Here is a 20,503-nt window from a genome sequence, read left to right as displayed (position 1 = left end):
TCAGAGGTCTGGCCCACTCCTACCACCTGAGAATTCTGTGAATTCACAGCCTCCATGGCAGAAGCATGAGCCAGCCCATCAACACTCTGTGCTCCCATGGAAGAGGGAAACTGATCCGATCAGTTCTTTCTTTAATATCATTTCTGGGTTAGGTGGTGCTGGGCTACAAGTTATCAATTCAGAGAATCGAAGTACTTGCCTCAAAGTGCGCACAAAACACGTCCCTCATCCAGCCCATGACTTTCATTGGTCCCCACCACTGGTCAGTATTACTTCTGAGGTTTCTTCTTTCTCAGAGCAATCTCAAACCTAACACCTACAGCAGGGCATATGGGCCAGCTTTCAGTCTGAAGTCACAGCATTATTGAAACTTCCGCCATATATTTTAAGCAAAGCCCTCTTCGGCTACCCTTGGATGGTGTTGCAAAAGCAGCATGTTCCAGAAAGTGGTGGTTTTAGGATTAGGAAAAGAAATTCAACTGAGAACTTTCCCTTACATTTCCAAGGTGACTTGGCCTCTTGAAGGATGTGTGCAGGTGGGCCTATGCCATGCTGTCTCTTTGAAAACCTGCACGGTTTGGTGGGGGAACCAAAAGCCTTCAGCACACAGGTGCTGCTTCCCAAGTGACATTTTAGAGGCAGTCGACCTAGGGGACAGCCAGGCCGCTGGACAGGAAGGTTCCTTGTGCCCGTGATGTCTATCTCGAGAAGATTAGATAGTATGTATTATACACTGGGTAAGAAATCACAGCCCACACCATTATAGGACTGGTTTGAAACTCCACTCGCCACTCAGCTCAGTCAGATTTTCTTGGGCCGGTGCCAGGCAAGTCATGCCTCGGATACAGAGATAAGGAACAGCTAGCCAGTAAATGTGGCCTCTAGGGACTAGGACTCAGCCCGGCTGGCAAGCAAGGTTGGTGGTCCTGTCTGCCTCTCAGAGGGACGGCCCCCTCCCTCCGCTGCGCTGCCTGGGTTCCAGGTGGGGAGGACACTTCCGGGGATGACCTGGGGACCCCGCTGGCCCTGAAAGCCCTCTGCAATCGCGATGCGCAGGGCGGGCGGGTGCGCAGCTCGGGGGGGCGGGGAGCGCGGCGTGGCCAGGGCGCACGGCCCCCTCCTGGCTGGGGCTGCGCGCACGGCCGCCTGGCGCCCTTCCAGCGCGGCGCACTCACGCGGGCGGCCGAGGAGGAGGCTCCAGCCTGACTGACGCCTCTGGAGCCGCTGTCTCGGTCCCGCCGCCGCCCGGCCGGGCCCTGCAGCTACCGCGCAGCCCGGGTGCGCGGGGGCACGCGTGGCACCGCACGGACAGGTAAGCGCTGCCATGCAGCAAGCGTGGGCACTCGGGAGGTCCCTAAGGTCCTCGGGCGTGGGGCTTGGCTCTCCGTGGAGCACGGGTGGCGTGTGTAGTGTGCGAAGGCTCCGCGGCAGTCTGGGCACCTAGGACTCATCCCGGGAGACGCGTGGCCCGGGGCGTGGGCAGGGATGCGGGATGCGCGTGGGCCGGGTGCAGAAGGATGCACACTGTCCTGCACCCAGAGACAGGAGCCCTGGAACCCAGCTCGGGAAAGTAGCCCTTTACTGGGGGGTGGGGACAGTAGAGGGGCGAGTGTGAGTGTATGTAAGGTAGTCTGGGGGAGATTTTAAAACTCCAGGGCGCCCTTGGTCACGAAGGCTTATTTCATACTCCTGTAATTTTTTTTCTTCTCTGCTTACCTTTGATGCACACACAGTGAGAGAGAGAAAAAAGTTAGGAATGTTAAGTGTCTGTAGCTAGCGCTTGGGTTGTGTTTGTCTTCTCCTGGGCCTACCATTGGGTGCCAGCGCTGCGCAGACGGGAGGGGGCGAGGTGGGGACTGATGCAGGCGACTGACTGACGCCGGTCTTGCGATGGGGAGGAGGAGCGTGGGGAGCCTTCTTATGGGTGGCTAATCGCCACACGTCTTCTTACTCCTTCTCTTCCCTCTCTCCCTCCGACCGTGGCAATTGAAAATGATAGTTTTGAGGTCCTCCATTGGGGTATTTCTTGGCTAGAACTGGTAATCCTGAGAAATAATCTACAAATGATGTGGCTCTCATTTTGGAAGCAAATTGTATGTAATTCGGTTGAATGCACGGCACTGAACACTAGGAATTACTTTTAGTGGACGCAGTTTACAATGACGGTGTGGTGGCTTGCTGGTTTCCTGTAAAAATTTAGCTAGCAGGGAGAGAAGAGGATAGCGGTAAGGTCTTTGGCCCTTTAATGATGCCCCTTCCTAGGCAGTTCCTCGGGAATATTTGTGGTCGTGACATGTCCTAGCATGCCTGTCAATGAGAGGGAATGCCCTAGGAGGCTTGCATTTAGAAACTGTTCATCTATATTTAAAAGGGAAGTAAAAATACAGCCCAAACACTCAACAGCAACTGACCAGGATCCAATGCTCTGCTTGTAGGAAGTCTGGGGCACACGATGTTGGCTCACTTTCAAGTCTGTGGTTGGTAATCCAAGGACATCACAGATAAGAAACCGGTGTGGTAGTTTATAAACAAGGAACATTTAAAATATGATAAGATTACCGAAGCGTCAAATAATATTTCTGCAAATAGCTTCTAGTGGTAAGGCTCCTTCATGGAAAGGCAGCTTCCTGCAAGCCGGCCTTTGCTGGATCTGTCCTGACACTGCCAGCCCCCACTTTTAAGCTTGAGCGGCTGGCTTTGTCAGGGTGCCCCCCCCAGGTTTGAGCTATGCTTAAGAGAATGCCTGCAAAGTCTAGACCCAGCGAGCTCACTGACCAGTAGTGGGTTCTAAAAAAATTAATGACAAATTAAGGTTAACCCCTTAAGCACTTGCCAGGCCTTTTAAGCAGGAGACACTTGGTGTTTTCTTTATCAAATATTTTCCTCCTATTTTACATATTTCATAGTTAATGAGCAAACCACCAGTATCAGCTACCGCGTCTCTGATAACCTAAGATGTAGGAAGAAAAGCATTTCCATTCTGGTTTATAGGAAACTTTACAGATATCGAAGCCCTGAATGAGTGGTAAATCTGTGTATCCTTTCTGATCCTGTGGTCAAATTGGAGGGAGAGTGGAAAAACAAACAAACAAAAAAACCCAAGAAATTATTTTTTCACATAAATAAAACAATTTGCTATCAGTTTCACAGATAATTGAATTCCGGTGAATGAGAGCACATTGTACTTTGCCCAGTTGGAGAGAGACGGCAGCTGATGGTATCTGACCTTCCCTCTACTACCAGAAAACAGTTTCATCATGGGCTGCTTTAATACGCTCTAAATCATACTTATCCAGAGGTATGCCCCGGCGGTGGGAAGGTCAGGGTTATAAGTGTTCTTGGTTTTTATTTTTCAAAACATATGACGTTAAGTCCTAACATTTTCAACACAAGCTTAGAGCAGACTCCTGTTTATTTCTGTGAGCACTTTTAGGGACTCAGGAGCAGGGACGTAGGCAGAGTAAAGCAATGAGCTGGTTGTAGGTTGAAAGCGTGAATTTCCTCAAATTGTACTTCTGCACTGGTGGGTTTGTATTCCCTTTGTGGCTGTTGCTAGTGAATTGGAACGCCGTCCTGAGTCAAGGGTGGCACACGCGTACATCCCGCATTTTGGCGGTGTGAGCAGGCAGTGTGTACTATGTGAACCTGGCGAATGTCTGTGTAAGAAGAGGGATGGAGTTAAAATGAACAAATACACCCTGGCAACCAACTAGCCCTTAAAGGCAAATGTTCCTCTAAAGTAGGTCTGTGCCAGCTGAGATCGTTAGGATTTAAAGATAATTGCCAGCATTAGATGTCATCGGGGCTGTGAAAACCGTGTTCATCTTGATGCCTCTTCACCCTGGTAGCAGCTGAGCCCCGGGACCCCTTGTCTGACTCACAGGGGGTGTCCTTTTCCAGAATTCCTGTCTCCCTGCAGATTCAAGAGTGAGTCAAGGCTCTGCGTGCATCCCTAGGCTTCCCTCTCATCTGCCCCTGTCTTGAGCTTAGGCTCAGGCCCAGGATGCCTTCCCCTCTGTGGACTCTGCTCTTGTGCTACCTCCAGGGGCTTTTCTCGGCTCTCCGCGGTGGTGGGCGTGTCTTTCTAGGAGCCCTTTGCACCTCCTGCTTTGCTTACTATTGTTTCCCCCCCTCAGGCGATCCTTACCGGAGGAGACCATATCTCACGTTCCCTTCTTGTTCCTCTACTGCTGACTGCAGTGCTCGGCTCAGCCTTCAGTCAATAAATAGTAATTAAATGAAAAACTCTCTTGATTGAACCCGTGGTCCCTTCTGAAATAAAATCTATAAAAGCACTTCACCCATAAACTAGGTCGATCTTTCGAGAAGTCGGTGTTGAAGTGGTGAGCGTCAGCCCAGATGGGAAAGCGTTCTGAGCTCAACCCACCCCCAGTGCCCCCCTCCATGTGCTTCCCCCCAAGAATGCCGTAGCTGAGGTGCCCCCCATGTATTCTCCCGCCCCCCAGGAATGCCGTATCTAAGCGTTGTAGTCAGAAAAACTCCATAATAACTCTTACTGCATTAACAATTTTCTGTCTCATATTCAGTATTTTTTTTAAAAAAATCCAGGTTTTAATACAATATAACCACTATAATAAAACTCTAATATGATTTTAATGAAAAATTGCCAACACAATCCACTAATGGCCCCTCCCTCCAAAGCCACATCAAAATTGCTGATGTCTTAGTGTGTATTTGATTGGAGCTTTGGCCTTGTTAGAGCTGGATGCTAAAGGGCCTTTAATATCCACCAAGTTCTGATCAGCAAACCCAGTTACTGCACGGCAGTGGGAGAACTAGAATCTGTTAGGCCTGAAAGACACATTTAATTGTACATTTTTAGTTGGAAAGCCCTAATTAACCAGTCAACTTCAAGAATCCAAGAGAGTGTGTATTTTAAAATTTAAATTCAGTTTGCTGTAAATCAGAGGTCCTGGATATTGGGAGAGGGATTGTAAATGTGCCCAGGACGAGAGCTGCAGCCTTCAGAGGTCATGACAGGGAAAGCCGTGTGCTTCTCTGCCCTTCTTCTGAAGCCCATATTTAGTTTAAAGAGAACCAGTGTAACCCATGAGATAAATGCCAAGGCGATTTACATAGCTCTGTTGTTCTTCTAATCATTTTGAGTTGCCAATAAAAATATTAAATGTGAAAATTTCTCTCTCTCTCTCTCTCTCTCTCTCTCTCTCTCTCTCTCTCCTCCCCCTCCATCAAATTCACTGTATTTTTTCTTTTTGTCTGTTTCCCTCTCTGCCTCACTCTCTCTGCCTTGCTTTCTTCTCTTCTCTGTCTCTCATCTGTTTTTGTCTCATCCCTTTCTCCTTTCCATGCAGGGATGTGGGTTTTTTTTTTTTTTGTTGTTTGTTTTTTTTTGTAGTGTTTTGTCATGTGTCCCAGGCTGGCCTCACATTTACAGTGATCCTCCTGCCTCAGCCTTTCAAGTGTGTGCCACCAGATAAGGCTGAAATGTGGTTAGCATCTGATCACTTACAAGACCGTAAGTTCAGGTGACTGACTGTTCACAGGGGGTTTGGAGATGGCGGCCTTAGGAACACTAGCAGAACAAGAGCTTAAACTAACTGATTCAGAAAGGGCTTTCTAGACAGAGGGGATCTTTTGCCTTCAAACCCAGCTTTCATCTATAGACTATCTCCCTCTACATGGCCTAGTGGTTTTGCCTTAAATCCCCCCGCCCAAGCCTGTTCTGGGCTGAGTTGCATATGTGTTTCATGTGCAATGGAGAGTGAGGAGCAGATGTGCAGAACTTTCTTACGACATGCTTATGTATGATGCATGTTCCACTGAAGCCTTGTTTCTTTCACTGCGGAAGCTAATGTCTGCCTGGGCAGCGCCATCCTTCAGAAAACAATGACGACCCAGGCGAGGATTCGGAGTCTACCTATTTTCTGCTTTGTGCTAGGATATTTGGCCTCTCTCGTTATACATACACACTTCATTATACATTAATGAGTTCATCTTTTTGTTTGCTGAGACTCAGAGAGGAAAGAGTTGGCATTTAGGGGGAGCAGGGAAAGGGCAGGGAATTTTAAAGCTAGGACGTTCGTACAGTCGGGGCAGTGTGAGGCTTAAAAGGGTAGGGAGGCGAGCCTCTGGAAGTAGATTGTTAGGTGTTTGGCATGGCATTAGCAGATACAAGGTCCCTGGGTCACAGCAGGGTCTTAGATTGGCTGAGGAAATACCTCAATAACTATCTGGCCTGTTGGATGTCACAGAACATATTTGTAAAGGGGACCACCAGTGACTAGTGGGTGTCACAGAACGTATTTGTAAGGGGGATCACCAGGAGTGATGAGTGGCAATGGCAGGGAAGACAGTGCGGAGCCCAAACCGGCAGCCGTGAAAAAGAACCACGAGAGAATGTGCCACGTGTGCAAGATTTTAGGTCCCACGAGCCTGTCTCCTGACATGTTTTTGTCACCTTTCTCTGTTGTCTAGTGGCAGCTGAGCTTCATTCTCAGGAGTGTGAATTGGCTCAGGCGTTGCTCATATATATAGAAAGCTCTAAGGACGTGAATGCTTCCCTATGGCCTATTGACTCATCGCGTGTTTGCTCAAATTGGCCACCAGGTGCTGGCTGTGTTTGTGAACAGCTGGCGCCTGAATGTTCAGAGACGTGGCCGTCTCGTTGCTTTTTATTGTGATTATATCTAAGCCACTGGTAAAATATTCTGTATAAAGGGTCTGGTTTTTGAAAAAAAAAAACAGATTTTTTTGTGTTGATTTTTAAATGTGAGGATTTTGTAGATGCAGCTTCCGCATGCCAGCGTGTGGGGTTGGGGGGTAGTGTGCTTCCGCATGCCAGTGTGTGGGGTGGGGGTAGTGTTGATACTTTTCAACTTCATTTACCCTATAACTACTGAATCCAAATTGCTTATGAGACACCGCCTCGCGCCCAACCAGGCAGGGGATGGGGACATTCCACAAAAGAAGAAACAACATAATAAATAAAATTCTGGACTCTACAGAAAAGTTCACAAGGAGCGAAGGAGAGCAGAAAGACAGATGCCAGGATAGTACTCCAGGGAAGCTGTGGACCCAGAGTGGAGACCAGGCCTGAGCTAGGACCTCGTCAGAGAGGCCTTATTTCTGTCAATCAATAATCAATCAATCAATCAATCAATCATCTGTCTGTCTGTCTGTCTATCTATCAGTCAAATCATCTATCTATCTATCTATCTATCATCTATCTACCATCTATCTATCTATCTATCTATCTATCTATCTATCTATCTATCTATCTATGCAGTGGGCAGCAGTCAATGTCGAGATGTAGGAATTATCAAAGTGCTGAGAATAAGGGACTGAGAGCTCAGATCTGAGCAGTACATCCATATTTAACCCCCTACCTTACCACACCAAGACTCAGGGACCATCATGGAGAGAATCTAAGATCTCAGGATGGGCAGAGTGCTGTAGAAGTCTGGTTTTCTAGAAATGTTGGACTCAGGAGCTCACGGTGTCTGCGGTGCACAAGGTCAAGCCCACTGAAATCCCAGTGAGGATAGAGTAGATGATCTCAGAGCCCCAGCCCTTACTAAAGAGCTACAGGCAGTGGACAGTTCCTAAGGGAAGGAGAATCGTTCATTTTAGGGAATGTGGCCACTCCTGGATTCCCATGCTCCAGTGAATAACCCCACACCCATGAACTTGTGGGCAGCACTAGCAGCGTTTAGTGGGTTATGTTAAAAAGATCCAGAGTTATGAGGCATGTTGGAGGAGAAGTGGAGGGCATATGCGATCTTATTCCTTTGTCTCTATGTGTGAAATTACAAGAATAAAGAAAAACATTAAGGATAGTAACAGGGCTGAAGAGAAGGCTCAGTGGTTAAGAGCTCTGGCTGCTCTTTACCAAGGACCTGGCTTCAATTCCCAGCAGCCACTTGGCAGCTCAAAACTCATCAGTAACTCCAGTTTCAGGGGATCTGATGCCCTCTTCTGGATTCTGTGGGCACTGCATGCATGTGGTGCACAGATATACAAGCAGGCCAACATTCGTACACGTAAAGTAGAAATAAACGAAAATTGTTATAATCCCAGACAGTGAGGTTCATTAATGCCCTGTCCAGTTGCGGTCTGTTTGGGTTTCTTTCTGTTGTTCCTAGGTAGAACTTCATCGCTGTGTATATGAGTTCTCAGCCCCTCGAGGTTCGAGAATATAAATACGAGTAAACTAGAAGGTCTGACAAGAAGAGAGATTTTTGTAGAAATTCCTGTAAGAATGTCAGGACTCTGAGGCAGGGGGATGGTGTGGTTCACTGCTTTTTTCTGGAGGTCACTATGGTTTGTTGCCGTGACCTCTACTCTCTCAAGTGTGAGTTTGAATATCCTGCAGGGAGGTTTGAAACATACCACTCCAGGCGTCTGGCCAGGCGTCTCTGCTGCGAGCTGGATAAAGTCCTTTCGTCTGTGCCCATCGATGCCTCCTAGTCGGCCTCCTTGGGACGACTAAAAGCTTGTAGAGTTTAGGAACTACATCTCATCTTGAGCCCCTCAGCCCTAGTAGAGGCACAGGTCATCCTGGATTTCCCAAGTTTAGATTCTGCCTTCATCTCCCTTCCTCATCTTCCCTAGTCGCTTGGGGGGTGTGGGCTGTAGTGGGGAGAAGGGTACAGGGATTCAGGGCTAATCCTTAGACAAAGAAGAACCATTTAAATTTAACCTGTGGGCAAAAAGAGAACATTCAAGGGGTTGGACTAGGAAGGCTACCTAGGGGGACAGGGAAGACCGTTTGAGGTGATGTCACGTTTCTGATGGCCATACGGACACTAGCAGATCAGGTGTTCTGACAGTGGTGTACCACCACTTCTGAGCTTCCCAGGATAGCATCCATCACATGGTTTATTAGTGAATTGTTTGTTTGAGTCAACACGTCACTCCAATGCCAGGCTGGTCTTGAAATCGCCATCTTCCTGTTTCGGACTCCCAAGCGCTAGGATTCTAGGCACATACTATCTCATGTGAATTATTAATGATTCCATTGCCCTTCAGGCAGCCAGGAAACTCAACACACACACATACACATCTGTTTAAAGACATTAAAAATCCTATTTATAGCCATTTAAGCCTTTACAAGGATTCACTTTCAAGTTAGTATTCTGTATAATACCTCTTGAAGCAGATAAAGTGTTAAATGCAAATGCCCAAAAGTAGTTGTATGTGTTATGTAAGTTCGCCTTTTAAAGAAATTTATTGTATGAAACTAGCAAAGCCACAAGTTTTAGGGTGGACGCTGAACTGATTACATGAGATTTAATGAAGCAATGGTTCGTGTCATTGATAAAACTGAACTTGGATTTTTGCACCCCGCATGCCAGGTGGCATAGTGATGACTTTGAGGAGACTCCCAGCCTTTAACAAAGACAGGGGTGAAGATGCTGTGGGAACCCAGTGGGTAGGAGGGAAGCTCTCTGCTGCTGCTGCTGCTGCTGCTGCTGCTGCTGCCGCCGCCTCCGCCTCCACTGCCACCACCTGAAGGCCACTGGGGAGGGTTTCCAGGAAGTCAGCTTCCGGAAGGAGGAGCAGAGGATGCCAGGAGGCCAGAAGAGCTTTTGAAGCTAAAAAACATCAGTGCATGCTCAGCTTCACTGTGTTTGTTAGAAAATACGTAAAGTAGATAGTTCAGAGTAAAAATCTGGGGCGGGGGGCAATCAGTGCAAACGTAGCCCTTTCAATCCCAACCTAAAGAAACAATGATGATCCCGTTGTGTTGCCAAGGCGCAGCAAAGGGTCACGTGGTCTTCAGGCAGCGCTGCTGTGGATGAGAATGGAATCCGCTGAGGGGGTCCAAACATTAGGAGGATGCAGGAACAGTTGCACGGGACATCGGGATTTGGTGCCCTCCTGAATGTGGGGTCGGGGAAAGGAAGACAGTGTGGTTTGCACATGAGTGACCGGGACTTACTGGCTCCACACGTGTTCCAGCTCAGCACCTGGCAAAGGGTGGCCAATTTCCAGCAGCTGCACACTTCGTACCCGGCCCCTGCAAGGGAATCTCCGCTTCCTCTCTCAGTCTACTGCTCAGCAGGCTTAGAGGTCACCGGACAACTTCATTAAACTAAGCATTAAAATAATCGCAATACCTATATAAGTAAAAACAAATAAAAATTTATTTATTTATTTTGTTTTTTTCAGGACAGGGTTTCTCTATAGCTTTGGAGCCTGTCCTGGAACTAGCTCTTGTAGACCAGGCTGGTCTTGAACTCACAAAGTTCCCCATGCCTCTGCCTCCCGAGTGCTGAATTAAAGGCGTGAGCCACCATCTCCCGGCTAAAGTGTGTTTTTAAATGAGCTTCAAATATTCTTTTTTTTTTTTCAACTTGCGAATTTTTTAATCAAGACCTTTATAGGCATGGTTTCCTTTGACTTAAAATACCAGTTTGTCTTCCTGAGCCAACTTTTCATGGGCTTCAAATATTCTTGTACTTAATATTGTAGTGTAATGTAAATTGGGTTGAACCCATAATTATATTCCGGTGGTCAGCTCTGTTGTCCTATTTCAGGAGAGATCATAGAGTCAGTTTTAAGAAAGAATCAAGTTCAGACTGTGTGGATCTTCCCATGATGTTTTGGAGGTTCTGAAATATTATTGGCAACCATAAACATCAAACTGTTACTTCAAGAAGAAATGTATATTTCTGTCCCCTGCCTGAATACATAGAGTTGTCTTAGGGATGTTTTTAGTATATTATTTTAACTGGAAAATGTTTCTAAAAGATTTTTTTTATGGGTATGATGGTTTGCTTACATGTATGTCTGTGTACCACATGCATGCAGTTCCTATGGAGACAAGAAGAGGGCACTGGCGCCCCTGGAACAGGAGTTATGGACGGTTTGAGCTGACAGGTGGATGCTGGGAACCCAGCCTAAGTCCTTTGCCAGAGTCATCTTTCCAACCCTGGTTGAAATTTTAGAGTTTGCATCATAAGGCAAACTGATACGGAGAAGAAAAGGCTGAGCATTATTGACTGAGGCCATATAAAGTTGCTGCCACTCGGTTCTGAGATAGAAAGCAGGTCTCATTAAAAAAAAGACTCTCTCTGGGGTTCGGTGCACAATTCCTCCTTCCCTCGGTGTTGAAGCAAATGTTATTTTTAAAACGGTACTTTGCTCTAAACCCCAAACCACCGCCCTCAGAGGAAATTGATATGTTTACATGAATCTGCATTTAGTGGAGGAAAGACTCTGAAGGGCAGGCAGAGAGCCAGGGCTCCCGAGCTGGGCTCCCGAGCTGGGCTGTCCTTCAGAGAGCAGCTTTGAGAGGGATTAGCCCACAGGACCGGTTATCTAGAAGATTCCTCAGCATTTTACGTCATTGGCTATTCAGTTTTCTACGAAACCATGACACGTTATTTTGCGAGAATTAATATTGATTAAAAACCATTTCTAATTCTGGCAGAGAAGGGGAGAGAAAAGCCCTCGAAGGGTAACAGAGCATATCGTTTGACACTTGGAATAGACTCTTTTTTTTTTTCACGATAAAAAAATTTATATGTTTACCATTTAACCATTTTTGAGTTTAAACTTGGTGGCTTTAAGCATACTCATACAGTGAACTCGTAGCCACTGCCCATCTTCAGAACGTTTCTTCTCAAACTAAACTTCGATGTCCTTTGAGCTGTGGTTCCCATTCCCCTTCCATCCCCCTCATTTGAGCAGTGGTTCCCATTCCCCTTCCATCCCCCTCAGGTCACCTCCCTTCTGTGTACTGCCTTGATGAATCTGTAGATATTCCACACGGGTTGACTCCTTAGCATCCTTTGTGTCTGCTTCACATCGCTAAGCAGTGTTTCCAAGGTTCCTCCACATTGCACAGCCTGCCTCTTCTCTGCTTGTGAATGCAAAATGGATACCTCCGGGATGTGCACCACCTCTGTTTACCCGTTCGTCTCTTGATCAACATTCATTGGTTTCCACCTCTCAGCCATGTGAATCCAACTGCCCTGAACTCCAAGTGCTTGCTTTTGACTTAGGGTGCACACCTAGGATCGGTTGTCATATGGTAACTCCGTGAACAACGGCTAAGCTTGTCTGTGATAACCAAGTTGTTTTCCATTCCCACCCACAGGGCTGAAGCCTCCAAGCCCCAGCTCACTGAGGTACTTTCCATTTTGTTGGTGGTGGCAGTTCTGACAGGGAGAAGCCACCCCTTTCTGTGTTTTGATTGTGTCTTCCCAGTGATGCTGATGTATCTTGGGCTCATTTGTCACCTTGTATCCTTCTTGAAGAAATGTGTATTTAAAGCTAGGGGTGATGGGTGGAGGGAACCTGCCAAGTTCCAGTTACCTGAGAGGCTGAAGGGTCATTTAAATATATGAGTTCAAAGCCAGCCTAGTCAACAAAAAGACTCTGATTCAAAAAAAAAAAAAAAAAAAAAGGAAGGAAGGGGGAGGGGAAGAAGGGAAGGGAAATAAATGTTTAAATGCTTTCTCCACTTTTGCTTTGTTTTGTTTTTCATTTTTTCTAGACAAGGTCTCACCATGTAGCCCTGACTGTCCTGGAACGCTCTTTGTAGACCAGTCTGGCCTTGAATTCACAAACTGTCTCTCTTCCCGGCAGCAGCAAGAATTTCTAAAACCTGGTTTCATTTCTTCTTGTGAAGTATTGATATATTGGGTAGTTTTTCTGAAAGTCCAATTGAAAACACCCCCAAACCCAAAGACAGCCAAAAATAAATATCAGACATAATTAAGTAGGACCATTAGCAGTGATAGATTTTGGAAAGAATAGGTTGGGGGGGGGCAGTAATAAGAGTAAGGTGGGGGGGCTGGAGAGATGGCTCAGAGGTTAAGAGCATTGCCTACTCTTCCAAAGGTCCTGAGTTCAATTCCCAGCAACCACATGGTGGCACACAACCATTTGCAATGAGGTCTGGTGCCCTCTTCTGGCCTGCAGACATACACACAGACAGAATATTGTATACATAATAAATAAATAAATTAAAAAAAAAAGAGTAAGGTTGAACCAACTGCTGTTGAAGAATAAGTCTCTATGAGGGCTTCCTCAGCTCGACTCTGTTGACTGTTAGATCCAGATCATTCCTGTTTAGGGGCTGTCCTCTGCATCGTAGAACATTTAATAGGATCCTTGGCTTCTAGCCAGGAGATAGATCCCAGTGACATCTTCCTTCCCTAGTTGTGACAACTAAGATGTCTTCAGCTGCCAACTCTCCCCTCAGAAGCAAAACAAAACCCCAAACAACAACAACAAACTGTTGTCTTCCCTCCTTAGGAACGGAGACACGTGTGGTGAGAGGAGCTGGGTTTTCATAGCAGCTGGCAACAAAGGTGTCCAAACAAGGAGCTCCTGTGTAAAGAATATGCCAGAACCAGCCGTTAGTATTTTTGAGCATCTGTTGTGTCTTGACATCAACAGTTGGTGTTGTCATTATGTCAGTGATTATGTGCATGGGTTGAATGCTACTGATGGGTAAGATAATCACCGCCCATAAAAAGCTTGACACCGAAATGTGTGCAGGGTACACAGCATCTGGGAATGCCACAAAGGCTTGTGATATCTGAGCTGGCTTGGGACGGGTGTCCCTTGCAGTGGGTTTCGCAGACACTCACTGACATTTAGTTGTTGAGAGGAAGACCAAACCTGAAGCAAAGTTCTGTGCACAAGGGACTCAGAGTCTCTGGCCGAGGTGATCGCATGGGACGATTATACATTTCTCTGAGGATTAAGTAGAGTGGTTAGTGCCGGCAATCCCGGAATAATGCAATTTAGAGAATGTGTGCACACTTCACACATTGTCTGAAATCGTCACCAGGGCCATAAGGTGCAGAGAGGATTCTCATCACCGTCAGATTCTTGTCTGGTCTGTAGACGACGCATTGATGATTTGCAAAGTTGTGCAGTAAGAGACACGTTTGCATCCTCTGGTCAGCAATTTCTTTATTGCCCTGAAGTAGCTGTGTTGTAATGGAACCTAGAAACAGATGGGACCATATGGCTCAATTTGTGGGGTGGCAATAGATTGCTTAATGTCACAGCAGCAATGTTTGCTGTTATGAAAAAAAAACCTACAGTTGTTAATGTCACAGCAGCAGTGTTTGCTGTTATGAAAAAAAACTACAGTTGTTCAGTGGCAGTTTTCATAAAAGATGTGAATTATTAATGACATGTGTCAGACTGCCAAAATTATTTACATTTGAAATTCTCTGCGCTGAGAAACACATGCATGAAAACTGCAGATGAATGCATTGCAGCTCACCACGGGCAGTCGCGGCCCTTTCCTAATTGGAGTCTGTTCTTTTGAGCAACAGCAGGGTTCACTCACTGCCTGGCTATTGAGTTCAACTGCAACTGATGAAAGTGTTTACTGAAAATTCCGTTCAAATTTTTTTTTTCTCGAAAGGTCATGCTAGTACTTGTGTGTTTTCTGATTGGGCTGTTCTTCGGACTCCTTAACGTGTAAAGCTCAAGACTTAATTTGGTGACAGATCTACGTAGGGAAAACTTTTCTTCCCGCATGCTGACTAACTTCCTAGATGTCCTAGATTCATGGATGTCTTCCTGTTAAGGGGTCACAGGTCAGCCATGACTTACTTTGGAAAGTAGTGGCCCTCCTTTGCCCTGGATGTCCCCGGCAAGAATGAAACCCTTCGAGCCTAATCTTTCAAGTCAATGGTACAATCAAGCCTCATTATCTAGTACACACACACACACACACACACACACACACACACACACACACACACTGCTGCTATCACCGTCCTCAACCGAACCATCCCCTGCCTGTTTTACACCCGTCCCCCTTGCTGTGCTAGTCTGTCTTGAGGAGGTACAGAGCACACTCTCATTGCTTCAATTGTTTTGCTTTTTAATTTCTGGAATTCTTTACGGAAGGCAAGAGTGTCAAGAACAGGTTGTCTACGTGGCAGGAATGCGGTGGGTGAAGGGAAGAGCAGGCAAGGATGAACTTAACAGGCAGAAGCCTTAGGATGGCAGTTGGTGCCCTCTTAGCTACATTGTTACCTCTGTTTCCAAAGAGATCCACTTGAGAAAACTGGCGCCTGGAGGTGCCCGTCCCAGCTCTGGTCTGGGGAGTCAGGAAAGCTGTCTTCTGGGTGCCAGTTATAGACTGTGGGTACTCACAGACTGAGAACAGTAAGGAAAAACCATTATTACTGAGCTGGCACAGAAGTCTAGATCTGGAGTTAGTCAAATTCTCTTCAATGTGATATAACACCTGACAGAACCATAGAGAAGGACTGGCTAGTAGCTGCTGATGGCTGAGGTTCTGGTCCATGGAGGCAGAAAGACCTGCTGATGGCTGAGGTTCTGGTCCATGGAGGCAGAAAGACCTGATGATGGCTGAGGTTCTGGTCCATGGAGGCAGAAAGACCTGATGATGGCTGAGGTTCTGGTCCATGGAGGCAGAAAGGGCTGGTTCATCACAGCTGCTCACATCATGGCTCTCAGGAAGCAGAGAGACAGAGCCTCAGCTAAAGAGCTCCTCTTTTTTTCTTCTTTAATCCCATCTATGCTCCAACATGGAATGGTGCCACCACTCCGTGTGAGCATCCCTTGCTTTGCCAGTTCTCTCTGGATCCACCTCACAGACATGCCTAGACACATGCTTTATTGATAGCCCGAGCACTTCTCCGTCCATTCAAGTTGAGAATCAAGATTAGTCATCTCAGAATCTCTTCACTGCCACCTATATTTCAAACAACCAATAAAAGTTAAGCCCAACAACATGACTCCCCCCCCCCAAGGAACCACTTAATAGGGCCATAAGTGGACGACTGATGTCTGGATTATATTTTAATGTAATATTAAAAGCTTTGGAGTTTTACTGTATAGAAAATGCAGACATGATTCCTAGTTCTCAGTGGGGTTAATGAATGAAGTGCTATGAATTACTTCAAAAGGCTTCAGAGATCATTTTATGGGATTTTAATAAATAATAGTATATATTTGCTGCCCAAGAAATGTGTATTAGTGTGTACCTACATGCATGTATATGTAACATATGCATGTAATGCCCATAGAGACCAGAAGAGGGCATCAGATCCTAGGGAACTGGAGTTACATATGGTTGTGAGCAGACATGTGGGTGCTGGGAAATAAAACTGCCCTCTGCAAGATAAGCAAGTGTTCTGAACGGCTGAACCATCCTTCCAGCTCCAGCAACACGTTTGATGGTACCATGCCAGGCAAAACAGCCGCTCATTCTTTGAGGTACTTATTTTTCTCAGAAGACCAAAGTGGGAAAGAAATGAAGTTAAGTAAAATTTCAGTATGTTTACGTGACTTCTGTTTTGACCGAAAAATAAAGGAGAAAGAAAAGAAAAGAAAAAGGTCCTGAATTTTAAAAAATTTTTTATTTTATTTTGTTCCATCTCTGTCCTCTGTATTGAGGAACCATCCTCCATGTTTGGGCTGAACCACAGAGAGAAGGGAAGTGGGGTGGTAGGAAGAGAAAGCAAAGTGTACATATTTGCATTAGAGGGAAGCTCAGCTGCCCATAAACATTCAAGACTGCAGAACAGAATGCAGTCTGTCTGGACCGACCTACAGTGAGGAAAAAGTTGAGTTGCCCATGAAACCAGCCTTAGTATCTACTAAAAGAGTGACGGAGATCTGCTTTCACATTTGAGCTAAGATACTCTGCACGGGCATCATCTGATATTTAGAGTAATACAGCTTGTCTTGTTTCTGGAAGCCATGCTGGCAACAATTTTTACAAGGGGCTCATTGACTTCAGCAGTAAAATAATACTGCCTGCTTACAAAAAGCTGGAACAGTTGTAAAGTTTTCGGAGTTGTAAGGGTGGTGGTGTTTTGATGGGCGAAGAGGTTATAATATAAAGTGTCTTCAGCCCTAATTTGATTTGTTCTGCAGTCTGCTGACAATGGTCCTTAAGGACCCAAGGACAATATCCGGGTGGTAAGATGGACGCTGTGTATTTTCAAGGTTAAAATTATATTTTGAAAGTAAAATGAGATCTCTTAGTTTTTCTAATGGGCTTGCATTGATATGAACCAAAAAAATTGAATACAGCTTTGACAGTTAAAGTATGAAGTCTATTGTCAACTCAAAGGGTAGTAAAGACCTAGGAAGTCTATTGCCAACTCAAGTGGCAGTAAGGAAAGAAAGACATAGGTAAGCATTTGTTGGATGGAAGGATATTTTATCTCTCAAAAAGCTGAATGGGAAACTGGTTTGGGGAGATGGAATCATACTTTTACACTCATTATGACTCACTTTGTAAGATAAATAATCTTTCCCGAGTTTATATTTGTGGTAAACCCAGATTTTCATGGGTTAGATTTGCTTGGAGTCAAGACACCTTCTGTTGCATAAGATCTGGTTTATTCTTTTGGGGGTTGCTAAGGTCCAGGATTTTTTTCTAGGGCAATAGTTATTCACGAGTTTATAAACAATGAAGTAAAAATAGATTTCTAAGGGCCTCGAATTTGCAATTCATCGATCATTCATGTAGAAATACTTGGCCTGACTGCTTGTTGCCCTTGAGAATGTGGGATGTTTCCTAAACATGCTAAGAGTTATGGATATACCAGGGGGAGACAAAGACCTGCATTGTCAGGAATGTGAAGCTATAAATTCGCTTGCATGTGAAACTTTCATCAACACACTATATTATAATCAAGAAGTACTTTTGAATCAGGTTTGAATTAAGAGCCCCTGTCTGGGTTCTGCTATGAGTTAAAGGCATTGTGTTATTCTTCTGTTGAGTTTGGGCTATTTCGCTAAATATTTCGTGTGTGTGTGTGTGTGTATGTGTGTGTGCATGCGTGCACATGTGTATATGCATGTGGACACCATGTCCACCTTATTTTATATGTATGAATGTTCTGTCTTAATGTATGTAAGTGCCCTTGTGAGTGTCCAGTTTCCATGGAGCCCAAAAGAGGGCATCAGATACCCTAGAACTGGAGTTACAGATGGCTGTGAGCCTCTATGCAGGTGTTGGGACCTGAACCTGGAGCCTCTGTAAGAGCAACAAGTGCTTTTAGCTGCTGACTCACTCTCCAGCTCCCTTCTCTTCTCACTGAACCCGGCTCACTAATTCAGCTGGGCTGACTAGGACGCCAGCATGCTGACATTTTATATGCTCTCTGGGGATCAGATCCTTCAAGTCAAGCACTTTACCACTGAGCCTCCGCCTGGGCCATGTTTTATTAGGTTATGGATAGGTGAGCATTCTTGAGACATGCACTGTCTCTGTGTAAGATGCTCGCTACCCACGATAGCCTCCTTCACACGTCTTACCTTGGGAAGGAAGTAAGCATGAAGCCACACTTTTGAGAAAATAGAATATATGTTTAAGGATTGGAGAGATCTAGTCTTACAGGTTTTCTTTTGGGTGCGCGCCTATGTATCTGTGTGCATGTGTGTCTGTGTGGCGAAGTGTGCATGTATATGTGTGTATGTTTGTGGAAGCTCAGGTGGACATCAGGTGTCTTCTTTGATTACTCTTTGAGACAAGGTATCTCCTGGGCGGTGATGGCACATGCCTTTAATCCCAGCACTTGCATGGCAGAGACAGGTAGATTTCTGTGAGTTGGAAGTTAGCCTGGCCCACAAAGCAAGTGCCAGGACAGCTAGGACTGTTACACAGAGAAACCCTGTCTCAAAAAACAAAAACAAACGAACAAACAAAAATTAAACATAAACAAAGCAAACAAACAAAAAAAAAAGCGACATGGTTTCTCAGTTAACCTGAACATCACGGAATGGCTAGTCTGTGCAGTGGGCTCCAAGGATCTTCCTGTTTCTGCTCCCCCAGCATTGGGATCACAGGTTTATGCCATTCTTCCAACTTTTGTACAGGTGCTGGGGATTGGTCTGAAGTAGGGTCTCTGGCTTGCTAGGCAAGCACTTTGCTAACTGAACTCTCTCTCCACTCCCCACTCCTCCTAACCAAGCTGGAGATCAAATCCAGGGCCATCCCCAAACTAAGTCGGCGTTCTACCTGTTCTGCTGACTTGTCCCTCTTCTCTGTGGTCTTAACAAGAGCTGGATTAAGATCTGTGGGCTCCCAGAGCAACTAATCAGACGCCCCTTCAGGAAGTGCACGGGAGGGGTGGGGCAAGAATCAACATTGATTAATAAAAAGTCTATTCAGGAAGAGGTCCAAGGATGGATTTTCTTCGGGAGCTCAATTGGTGCTTTGAGAAACCAAGGGCAAAGCACTCCCTGGCCTTTTTCCAAGCAGGGAGAGATTTTCCAGCTAATAGAAAATGAGGGATGTAAGGTTTTCCACCCTTCCTCCCCAGCCTCCTTTTCTTTCCCAAGACTAGGAACGTGGTTGGATTCTCTTGTATGTCCTAGCTCCTCTTTCCAGCTCTTCTATGAACACGGTGCCCTATTGCCCTTCCTGACTTCTTGGGGGCTTCATGTCCAGATGCCAAATGGCGGGCTCATCACAAAAATATATTTTAGAGTGTTGTGGTTTTCTTTTCCACCTGAGAGCCCTGCGTGTTTTAGGAGAAAGAGTGGCTGATTTATATTTGATAGTCAGTGCAGGGATGCGAGACTAAGTGCTGAGTGCCAGCCTGAATGTGGTGTTTCTTTATATGCCAAGCTCCCACCAGCCTTCCCAGTTCTCCAATCCCCCCAACTCCCCAGTTCTCCAATTCCCCCAGCCCTCAGTTCTCCCCTACCCCCAGTCCTCCCAGCCCCCAGCTTCCCTAACCTTCCCAGACCCCCCAAGTCCCTAGCTCCCCCTAACCTTCCCCTACCTTGTGCGATAAAGAGGAGGGAGCCACTCATGCAGGGCCCAGACTTGGGACCAGGCAGAGAACTCGTTTTTTTTTCTTTTCTTTTTCTTTTTTGTCATTCCTCCATGTCTATGTGAGGTCCTATGAAAGCCCCTCTCTTGAAGAAAGACAAGGCACAGTGCATGGATCCTGCCTTCCTGCTGTTGCTGGCCTGTGAGCCCCCCAAGTCTTCCTCTGCATCTCTGTTGGTCACTCTCTGCTTCTGTCACATCGTCTCTACCTGCACATCGGTAGCCAGTGGGACCACTCAAACTTAAGTCTATTTATCTCCCTTGCTTTTTAAGGCCATCTATCTAGCAGCTTTTCCTGGTTAGAGTATGCCTGTTTTCTGCAGTTGCTTTCACGCTCCAGCCTGGGATGTCTCAGCAACCCCCATACCCACTCTCCGGCTTTCTGAGAAAGTCCCCCAGCCCACTGTGACACATCCTTGGCATTCTTGCCTTCAGTGCTCATGCCTTTGGCCTGTTGGCTGTCAGTGTGTTGTCAGCAGGTCCACACAGGTCCCTGGCTCCTTTGTCAACACCACTGTGTTTTCTGCGCCGTATTTCATGGTTTGACAATATCATTCGATAGTCAAGCAAATGTCTGAGCTCCAGAAGGCCAAGGGCCGTGTCTTCTGGGCATTCAGCAGGCTTTCAGAATAGAGGATCCGTTGAGACAAATGAGGGTCTGAGTGGGAGTTGACAACAGCCTCGCTGTCTCTGGCTTGTTACTTCTTCCTTTACTTATTT

The 20,503-nt window shown here is 46.1% G+C and overlaps 1 protein-coding gene across 1 annotated transcript in view; it reads left to right on the top strand.

Moving 5' to 3' along the window:
- The first annotated feature begins 1,182 nt into the window (after window positions 1-1,182).
- Window positions 1,183-20,503, top strand: part of Smad9 (SMAD family member 9) — a 40,218-nt gene continuing 20,897 nt past the window's right edge. Inside the window, exon 1 of the mRNA XM_057757127.1 lies at window positions 1,183-1,312. The gene's annotated coding sequence lies outside the window, so the exon portion shown is untranslated. The remainder of the gene's footprint in view (window positions 1,313-20,503) is intronic.

The sequence above is a fragment of the Chionomys nivalis genome, chromosome 24, assembly GCF_950005125.1.
Source record: "Chionomys nivalis chromosome 24, mChiNiv1.1, whole genome shotgun sequence".
Classification (NCBI taxonomy): domain Eukaryota; kingdom Metazoa; phylum Chordata; class Mammalia; order Rodentia; family Cricetidae; genus Chionomys; species Chionomys nivalis.
This window is presented reverse-complemented; position numbering and strand designations above follow the sequence as displayed.